Source organism: Symphalangus syndactylus, chromosome 10 (genome assembly GCF_028878055.3).
Source record: "Symphalangus syndactylus isolate Jambi chromosome 10, NHGRI_mSymSyn1-v2.1_pri, whole genome shotgun sequence".
Taxonomy (NCBI): Eukaryota; Metazoa; Chordata; class Mammalia; order Primates; family Hylobatidae; genus Symphalangus; species Symphalangus syndactylus.
In genome coordinates this window covers 9170050-9180416 of record NC_072432.2, presented here as the reverse complement: position 1 = coordinate 9180416, position 10367 = coordinate 9170050, and the positions used below count along the sequence as shown (strand labels likewise).

At 41.3% G+C, this 10367-nt stretch overlaps 1 long non-coding RNA gene across 1 annotated transcript; it reads right to left on the bottom strand.

Moving 5' to 3' along the window:
• Positions 1–2874: 2874 nt before the first annotated feature.
• On the bottom strand, positions 2875–3635 carry LOC129491754 (uncharacterized). Its single transcript, XR_008660607.1, has 2 exons — positions 3348–3635; positions 2875–3104 (listed from the first exon to the last, which is right to left on the bottom strand). It is a non-coding gene; the product is annotated as an uncharacterized lncRNA (long non-coding RNA).
• Between the last annotated feature and the right edge of the window lie 6732 nt (positions 3636–10367).

Genomic DNA, 10367 nt, shown 5'->3' with positions numbered 1-10367 from the left:
AGAGAATAAATAGCTTTGGGGGCTCCCCAAATTATTTGTATGGTTCTGCTGTCTAGGAGTTAGAAGCTAGACGAGAATTCCCAGAGAATCACTCAGGTTTGAGAAGTGTCAAGAAATTACTGCAGAGCACTATTAAACTAATAAGAATGATTGAAACCACGTGCAGATGTCAGAAAGACATCATCAGTCACATGCACGTGAAACAGATATGTTACATAAACATTTTCAAAGGATGTGATTTAAATTTAATTTTTAAACCATTCTGAATAATTGTGAGATGGTGAGTTGTTTTTTTTAATCGGGGGGGATGAAAAATCAATACAAATACAGCAATTGCTATATGCCAGACATCGTTCTAATTGTTTTGAGTATATTAACTGATTCTATCTTTACGAGAAATCTAGAAGTTTTTGTTAATTTTTTTTATTTTGGGGAGATGAAAAACCAATACAAATACAGTAATTACTATATGCCAGATATTGTTCTAATTGTTTCCAATATATTAACTGATTCTATCCTTACAAGAAATACAGGAGGTAGGTGCCATATCTTGCATAAGTAAACTGAGGCACAGGGAACTGAAGTATGAACTGGTGAAGCGGGGATGCGAACCAAGCCCTTGACTTGAGAGTCTTTCCCAGCTCCGAGGAAGTGTCGCCCTCAACAAATACTAGAAATAGTTGGGTTGGCAACTTAGTGCTTCCATTATCTCCATGTGGCTGAAACACAGTTGGCAAATTGTCAAAAAAGGTAGAGAAATGTTCAATTACATGTGAGATTTGTGCATATGTGTGTGTCTTGTGAGTGTATTATTTTGCTGGGGGAAGAAAAGAGCACTAAATTACTTAGCTTGACAGTTAAAAATACAAATAATATTAACAAATAACATATGAGTGTGTATGTAGGATGGCTCTCAAATGAAAGCTTTATTTCAGTGTGAATATAAGTATTATAGAAGTGTTGCATTATGAATGCCTTATTTGGTCAGGGTGAGACTGAGTTCTTTTAGAGTGGGATTTTCCCCTGGGTAATTGTAAACCACTAGTCCCAATTGTGAGCCCTGGTGGACTTGACAAGATGTGTGGCTCCAATTTTCAATTTAACACAGTTGGATCAAATCCAGGAAATGTAGAAATGCTATTTTCCATGAAGCTGAGATTGAAGACATTCCCACCCATGCAGTTTTAAAACGAAGTGAAAAATATCAGACAGTTTCACATTTACTCTAGCTCTAGATATGAATGCTTTACAGTATAAGAGAGCTAGAGATAGAAATGCATATGAACATAAGTACCTTTAAAATTAAGTATGAGTTTTCCAGAAAGTATTTAGGTATAGCAGGAATACAAGAAAAAAACTGAGGCCACACTATAATCTATACAAATTGGGGAGAAAAAAGGCGGTGCCATGCTGTTGTGGACTTGTATTGATGAGAGGGTAGCTGGCATGTTGGAATTCTGTGGCACAGATTTAAACACCTATGAGTCCCATAACTTTTAAAGATATATGGGGTCTGCCATATACACTGGACCAAGCAGGATGCCCTAAGAGAGCATCAGTAGCAAGTCCAGCCACTGCTGTGTTGTTAGCAACAGCATCCATGCTTCGAGGGGAATACTAAGTTGCAAAGCAGGAACTTCCATGGGGAAGTCCCGCGAAGCAAGCAGAGTGGGGCCTGTATTTTCCTGCTTTTAATAGAGTAGCTTATCTCTGCCCCATTGTCCTCAGCCTATAATTTGTAAACTTGCTTTTGCTGATTGTCGTTGGCTATAAAATAGACTCCTGCTGGAAACGGTCGATGGAACTTCTGCCTGCCTTTGACAAGCAGCTAACTAATTAAGTGACTAGTTTGTTTTTAATTAAAAATCATAATTCAACAACTAAACAATCTCAAAAAATGACTTGAAAATTCAGAAAGTAGTTTGATTTTTTTAAAAACCTGTATATATTTTATGTACTGGAGGAAGGAGGAGGGAATTGTTTATTTAAATGTTGTTTTTCTGAGAAGGAAGTCACAGTAAAGCTGGTGTAGTTTTCAAATCCCTCATAGAGGAAAAACTTAAACAAGTGGTTTACTATTACTCAATAGGTCAGTCTATTTATATAGCTATTAACAGTTGGAAATTATTAATTTGAACAAGTTAAAAAATCAGTTTTACAGATGTATAACTGATGTTAGAATAACTAACAAAGATTCAATTATATGTGTATAGAATATAATTTTCTTAAGTATATAAAACATTTATAAGAGGAATATAGGTAAGACACTTTATGCCCATATCATGGGCAATCTTCAATTCAATATAACAGATATTTAAGATAGATTCAGCTCAAAGTTTTATTAATTAGAATAAAAAAGTTAAAATGTGTTTAATACTAAATGACATCATTAATTCAACCAATTTAGTACATATTGCTGAAAACTGTTAACTAAATATACTAATTGTTTTGTGATTCTGTACAACTTCACTGAGTGAGGTCTCTTAAACTTTTGACCTTCTTCACTTTCTTCAAAGACTATAAATCATGATATTTTTTAGTAATTTTTAAATTTTTACTTAATCTTTTTAATTTTAAATTTAATCCAATAGCAAGAATGTTTTCTGAGGGTGCAAATGAAAAAGAACTGTGTGATATGCACATTTATTGAAACAAAGATGAATAAACCCAGTGGCTTCCATACACAAGATAATAATCTGGTCTGCAGAAATTGGCAACCTAATATAAAATAGAGCTGATGATAATTTCACAATAGGGATTTCAATGTTTTGTGAATATCTATCTATAATTTTAAACAGTTTTTGACCACAGTCAAGAGACAATAAGACCTGATTTTAGAAATGGTTCTTACACATAATGAAAACTTGTTTGACATCTATTAAAGGAGCATTTATTAACTGCCTCTGGATGAGGTGGAGACTGGCCCTGGGATATGACAGTGACAAGTGTGGTCCTATCATACGAAGGACAGTCATACAGAGGAAGGGTGAGATCCAATGCCAGCATCTCAGCACCACTTCCTCTGCTCCAAACCAAGAAACAACCGCCCAGCTTCCTTCTCAGGAATCTCATCCACGTATCTCAGACAGAGGGATCAGGTGTTGCTGAGGAGGAGGGATACACAGAATTCAAACACAGATGCATTTAATCCTTCTCAAAGCCTTTCCTATGAGTACCTATGGTATGACGGCTGGTTGTCCTCAAGAGCTACTCTAGAAACCATCTTTGGATCTCAGAAACTACTAGGGACTCAGCCGGCCCCATTCTCCCCTGCTACCCTCCTGCAGACATACATCCTTGGATCAGACACTTAGTTTTCCCTGGACTGAGGGTGATGTAATACTTACCTCGTTTCACTAAACTGATGACTTACTGATACAGCATCAAAAACACAAGCCACTACAGTGAACCCTTCTTAGTCCTGGGTGGAGAGCCGTGCATTGTACGTGGGTTAGCTCCTTTTGTCCTCAGAATAGTCCATGAAGTAGATAGTAGCATCATCCTCATTTTAGGTTGGCAGCTGGAGTTCACATGGCTTAAATAAATAATGTGCCCCAGACTGCACCACACGTGAGTGAGCAAGTGGAAGCACACCAGGGCGGCCTCTCTCCGGGTCTTGGAGTGTCACTGTTACTCCCATTCAGAGGCTACAGGACAAGCCCTGGCAGCATCCTTGGGGCATAACAGCTGCTCAGAAGAATGCTTGTAATCCCACCCTCAGAATGAGGGATTACTGGAGTGGTTCAGGATGAGCAGGAGGCCTTCCGAACTGGTGTTGGTCTGAGCCAGTGAGCCTTGGGAGCACTTTAGGTAAACTCCGGAATATCTTTTTTTTTTTTGTTTGGTTGGTTTTTCTTTTTTTCTTTTTTCTTTTTCTTTTTTTTTGTTTCTGAGACATGGTCTTGCTGTGTTGCCATGGCTGGAGTTCAGTGGTGCAATCACAGCTCACTGCAACCTCAACCTCCATGGCTCAAGTGATCCTCCGCCTCAGCCTCCCAAGTGGCTGGGACTAGGCGTGGATGCCATGATGCCTGGCTAACTTTAAAATTTTTTTGTAGAGACAAGGTCACACTGTGTTGCCCAGGCTGGTCTCAAACTCCTAGGCTCAAGCAATCCTTCCACCTCAGCCTCCCAAAGTGCTGGGATTACAGGTGTGAGCCACCACACCCAGTTACTTCAAAATATTTGACAGCACCTGTGCCCATGACATCTTAGGGCACCACCCTCCCCGACAGACTCCCTGATACAGGCATGAGATGTCTAAGGGTTTATTTTCCACCTGCCAGCTGTGTGATAGCCTAGCTCTCCAGGAACACGGCCTCCCGTCGGGATGTTGTGTGTCTTTTCTAAACTGTTCCATTCATGTCAGCTCTGGTTGTCTACAGACCTTTATTTTTCTGCCTCTATAAAGATTCTGTCTTTCCCAGTGGGATTCTCAGAAAATGTCTTCTCTCTTTTTCAAGCCTAGCCAGACACTTGTCTTCAGAAAAAAATCTCCTTTCAACTGATTTCAAATAATGCTTTATACTTTGATAAGCATCTTTAAAAGAAAGACATAAACTTGCCTCCAGGCTCTGCAATATTAGCCAGTGTTTAGAGAATAAAAATACTGACAGAAAGTTTCCTTAAACATCATCCTCATCCACTTGATGAATGATATGATATTTTCATCTCTTTCATTTCATAAGCTATTACCACTGAATAAAGTTAAAGCATTGAACAAAAAGACAGGATACGTGGCTGTGGTCTTCATCCTGAAGAAAGTGACTAACCACAGGACACTTCCAAATTTAAATCTCTGTCTCTTCATTCGTAAAATGGGAGTTATTGTACATAAACTTCTTCACAGAGTAATTGTATGGAAAATGATTAGTTCACATAAAAGTTATGAAAATGGAGACACTATCACCAAACTGTTATATATGAAACTCCTTTCTTTCTCTTTTCTGTTTCTGTTCATTTTTGTTGTTTTTGAGATAGGGTCTCACTCTGTTGCCCAGGCTGGAGTGCGGTGGCGTGATCTCAGCTCACTGCAAACTCTGTTTCCTGGGCTCAAACGCTCCTACCTCAGCCTCCTGAGTAGCTGAGACTGCAGGTATACACCATCTTGTCCAGCTAGTTTTTTGTAGAGACAGGGATTCACATATTGCTCGGGCTGCTCTTGAACTCCTGGACTCAAGCGGTCCGTCCACCTCAGCCTTTTAAGTGTTAGGATTAGAGGCATGAGCCACCACCCCCGGCCGTTCCTTAATTTTTGAGGAAATTGGCTGTCTTGTCATTTTACTGTAATTACAAATTCATTCTCATACTTCCATTGCCTCACACCTTTGCTGAGCAGACATTTAGTAAATGCTTACTAAACAAAACGAAGCTGTTTTATTTCTATGGTATGTCGTGACTTTTCAGATGCACCCAAGCAACCTAAAACTGCTGCAACTACAATTTCTCCCAAAGCATACATTTAATTCAGGTTAAATTAGATATAAGAACAAATATGAGACTTAATTTTTAACATCCAGAATTCTTCATGCTCTTACATAAGTTCATGGCAGTATCATTAGGGCACCAACAAGAGGGGTGCAAATTACAGATTCTAAAAGTCATCACAATGATATGATTGCCTGTGTCCTTATTAAGTCATTCATCCGGAGAAGCGACTCTTTTGTAGCCTGTGTAATTTCTCCAAGTAGAAACAATACATCGAAGATATCGTGTTAATGTAATGCTCAATGCTGTTTAGAAAATGTTGTTGCAGATGTTCTTTCAATAGAAAATGGGAAATTCTCTCTCTACTGTCCAAGCCTGATGCCAAATGAAGGCATGTTCCCTTCCTTCATTTTCTGTGTTTCCGTGTTCCAGCTAAATCATGGCAGTTGAATACAACAGAAGTAAAATTGATTTAACTTCTGAAAGAAAGCTAATCTCAAACAAAATAATCACTTTTGCAATACACAGCTGATCTTTGCAAATATTAAATAAATGGGAAAAAATAAAGCTGTACATTTCAGAATGTTGTTTTTTCCCCTTTCATCTCCTATTACAAAAGCCCAGGAGTGGTATTAAAATCAGTTGGCATTCTGTATATGGAATGCTATAAATAGCTAATCTGCAAATCCCTATTTAGAATGCAAATCAAATCTCTACAGATACTATTTGAAATAGGAATTGCTTATAATTTTTGGTGGCATTTTGCAGAAAACCCTCTCCTTTTCTGGGGAAGGGGTTACTTCTGTGTAGAAGTTCAAACATTTCTGCATCATTTTGAAAACAGATTAAAATCTAATCTCCCTGATGGAAATAAATGGATGTCCTGATTTGCATGCTCCGCCCTGTCTGTGTTTGTCTCACAAACTGTTATCAGAGTCTTTAAAATTTCACTGCAGGACTCTTGTGAGCTCAGTGCAAAGTATGGCATTTCAGAAGAATGTATTGTTTACTTTCTGAGCGTGCTGGGGCCTGTTGTCTGGAACCCTTTGTTAATTGGCTCTGATGCTTGAGTCAATAATAGAAAAGCAAACGATGGGCATATTAATATTTTTTAAGTAGATGATATTAGAATCCTAATCTAGATGACAGGTATTTAGAGGTGCAGACAGCCAGTCTGAATGCCTTCATACAACTGGTTTAAAAAAAAAAAAAAAAGCCTCTTTTATCAAATCAGTTTTAGCATTTTCTGCAGCTCTGTTCCCTGCTGGTATGTAGCACATGACATGATTACTGTGTTCTAGGCATTGTACTAGAATTCTCATGTGTTGTTTCTACCTCCTAATATTATCCACATGTTGCTGAGAAGGTACAGTACATGCCAATGGTCAGGAGGTGTGGGGAGCCTCAGAGGCGGGATGCAAACCAGGTCCAAATTCAATGTCCTCTTAGGTGAGATCATGACATCACTTCCTACTCTTCCATGGGAGCTGCTTCCAGCGAATAAGAGGTGTTTTATTTTTATTTTTATTTTTATTTTTATTTTTTTTTTTTTGGAGGCAGAGTCTTGCTCTGTCGCCCAGGTTGGAGTGCAGTGGCATGATATCGGCTCACTGCAATCTCCACCTCTCAGGTTCAAGCAATTCTCCTGCCTCAGCCTCCCGAGTAGCTGGGACTACAGGCGTGTCCCACCATGCCTGGCTAAGTTTTGTGTTTTTAGTAGAGATGGGGTCTTGCCACGTTGGCCAGGCTGGTCAGGAACTCCTGAACTCAGGTGATCTGCCAGCCTTGGCCTCCCAAAGTGCTGGGAGCCAGCAGGTGTGAGTCACCGTGCCCAGCCAGGAGGTGTTATTTTTTAAACAGTTCTGCATATGGTCAATTAACATGGGGAACACTAACTAAAATAATGTTTAGCAGACTTTTGTGAGTTCTTAGAGTCCTAAAATATGCCAGGGACATTTTGAGTTTCTAAGAGAGGGATGAGCTAGGGAGTGGTCCCCGGTTCATTTTCTCCACCCCTGCCTCCCCTACCACACCCCCTGCAGAGGGCACTCAACTTTGAGAATGGCCTTAGAAGGATATTCTCCCCAGAAGTGCAAGGCCTTTGATACTCAGCCCCCAAGGCACAGGAAAACATGGCCCACTGGGCCACGTAACTCCAGCACCAAACTCCTGGACTTGGTTCATAGGACAAGCATGAATTCATGGGCTCTTTCACACCACTTTAAAAACACCAACTTGAGCCCCTTTTGCGCCTGGTCCTGCTTTAGGCACTGGGAACCCAGAGATAAATCACAAGGCCCTCAGCCTGGGGCGGCTGATTCTAGTTTTCACGTCCAAATTAGGGCTGAACGTGGAGTTCTGTGGTGGCACAAAGGAAGGTCAGGCACCCTGCCTGGGAGGGTGGAAGCAAAGTTGGTCCCCCCATGCTCAAGTGCCAGGTAGCAAGAGAATCTTTGAGCTACAAGCTCAGGAAGAGCGTCCCCTGGAGACTGAGGCATCCTAAGCATTGTCAGGAAACAGTCTCCTCAGCCCAGCTCTCAGTCCACAGGGACACAGGCACAGAGACCCCAGACAGTGCCCAGGAAGTGCAGAGGGAGTGACTGCAACAGGACAGGCCTTCCAGAAGCTTCCACATGTGCCTGGTCCTATCAAACACCAAGTTCAGGCACTGAAAGACACCCTCATGGGAAGCTCTTGTACTTGTTTTGTTTTTTGAGAAGAGAATATGGTTTTGTTTGTATGTGTCTTTTCTATTGAAGTTCCCAGCTAAATGCAGTAGAATTTAACTACTTTCTAAATATGGTACTTAGGGGCTAGGAATATATAGAGGTGGGTGTCTCCTTCATATCTAAGTCATTCTGACATTCTTTCAAAATACATTCATGTTCCTTAGGCCTACAGTGTGAATATGAAAATGCCAATCCCCCTTTAAAAATCTCTATATATTTATTTTTTGTATTTTATATTAATAGAAACTAAACTAAGATTTGATGTCTGGTTTTGCATATATAATCTTTTCTTCATCATAACACCATTGTGTTTTTTGACAACAGTCTTCACAGTTTTATTTTTTTTTTCACAGCTTAAAAGGCAAATACTGATGTCCTTGAGTTTTTCTTCATTTCAGTTTCAATTCTGATTGTAGTTTAAAGGGAAGCAAAGAATTGCCCATAAAAACTTCATGTGACTAAATGAAAGGTCAAAAGACTCACTAGTAATTTTTTTAAAAAGAGGGGGTGGGTGGTGAGAAGTTTCCTTACATACCAAGTTTCTTAAGCGATGTCTGTTATTTTAACATTGAGTTCCAGCATGAACAGCATTCTACAGATCTTTGCCTAGTCATTGTTTTATAAGTTCCTTTAAAACAGGTTTTTGTTAATGTTTATGAATTCATTCATTACATTATACACAAAGTGGTGTAGCTTTATGTCAAAGCAATCCCTCTCTGTGTATTTCCGGATGAGGACAGCTTCACTTATCTGCTACAATGGACGTCAGAATCATTCCAAGAACTCAGAGAACTCGTGCCCCGTGGTGGGATGTTTGCATGTTTCTAGGGAAAATGCCTCCTTCTTCTACCTCCTCCCTCACCCCGTGCACACACACAGTGACCCACACAGTCACACACACACACACAGACACAGGTGCACCCACAGAGTCTCAACAGGCACACACCTACACATACAGGCACAAATATACACAGATACACATATGACCATGCACATGTATACAGACACACATGCACACACAGACACGCATACACACATGCACATGAGCACATACATCCCCCCAGAAGCGTGCATGAACACAGGCACAGGCGCAAGTGCACACAGACACGCACAGGGTCATGCACACCTAAATACACACATGGAGACACAGAAGCACACAGACACGCTCGGAGACCACAGACACACACACATACATACAGGAACACACACACATGCGTACATACAGGAACACACACACATGCGTACATACAGGAACACACACACAGAGGTTTCTTTTGGGGGTTGAAGGTGGGGTGTGGAGTTCCCCTGCCCAACCCTCCAACCAGTGCTTCTCCCGACTCCTCTCGCAGGGATCGCCACCAGATGGTACAGTCCAGTAGCTCTGAAACAAGGTCCCGGTTGCTGGAATTTCCCAACAGAAGATAAGCCTGGTCAGGAATGAAGAGCAAGGAATTCAAGAATCAGATGAAGAGTGTTCGTTGAGCCAGCATAACTCCAGATTCTCCCCTCTCTCAGACTCACCTTTCCTAAGGCAGGGAATCCTGTCATAATTATAGAAGCAGCTCGGTCGTAAGCAAATAACAGCAAAGATGAGTCCTGAAGGCGAGTTAGCATAAGTGAACATGTGTCCATACGGCAGCTCCTGTGGCCCTGACGCCTGCCTCTGTGTGGACAGGCACCCAGACTCGGGCTTGAATTCCTGTGCCACCAATCACTGCCCTGTGTCCCCAGGGAGGTCGTTTGCCTTTCTGAGCCTGAGTTTGTTTCTTGATCCATGAAAGGGAGATGAGAGTGTCACGTAGCTACATCACCTGAGTAAGCCAGCTCCTTCCCCTTCACCCCGGAAGAATGCTTCCAGTCCCCTTCCCCTTCACCCCGGAAGAATGCTTCCAGGCCCCTTCCCTCTGCCGCCCGAGAATGTTTCCAATTGTGCGGGTGCTTCTCCTTCTCAGGGCTGGCCCACTTTCCAGCCCACTGTCTTCTTGCCATCTCTTCTGTGACAAATTTCTCTCTTTTTTACTGCAACCTCGTCCATGGGGGCCACCAAGTGAGTTTCTGTGTGTGTGTGTGTGTGTGTGTGTGTGTGTGTGTGTGTGTGTGTGTGTTGGGAGGAGTGAAGTGCGGAGGGGCCTCACATCACTTGGAAATTAGCAAACCCATCATCACGTTTCCTAAGGAACGGATAGAGTTTTCTCTAACAGAAAGCCTCAC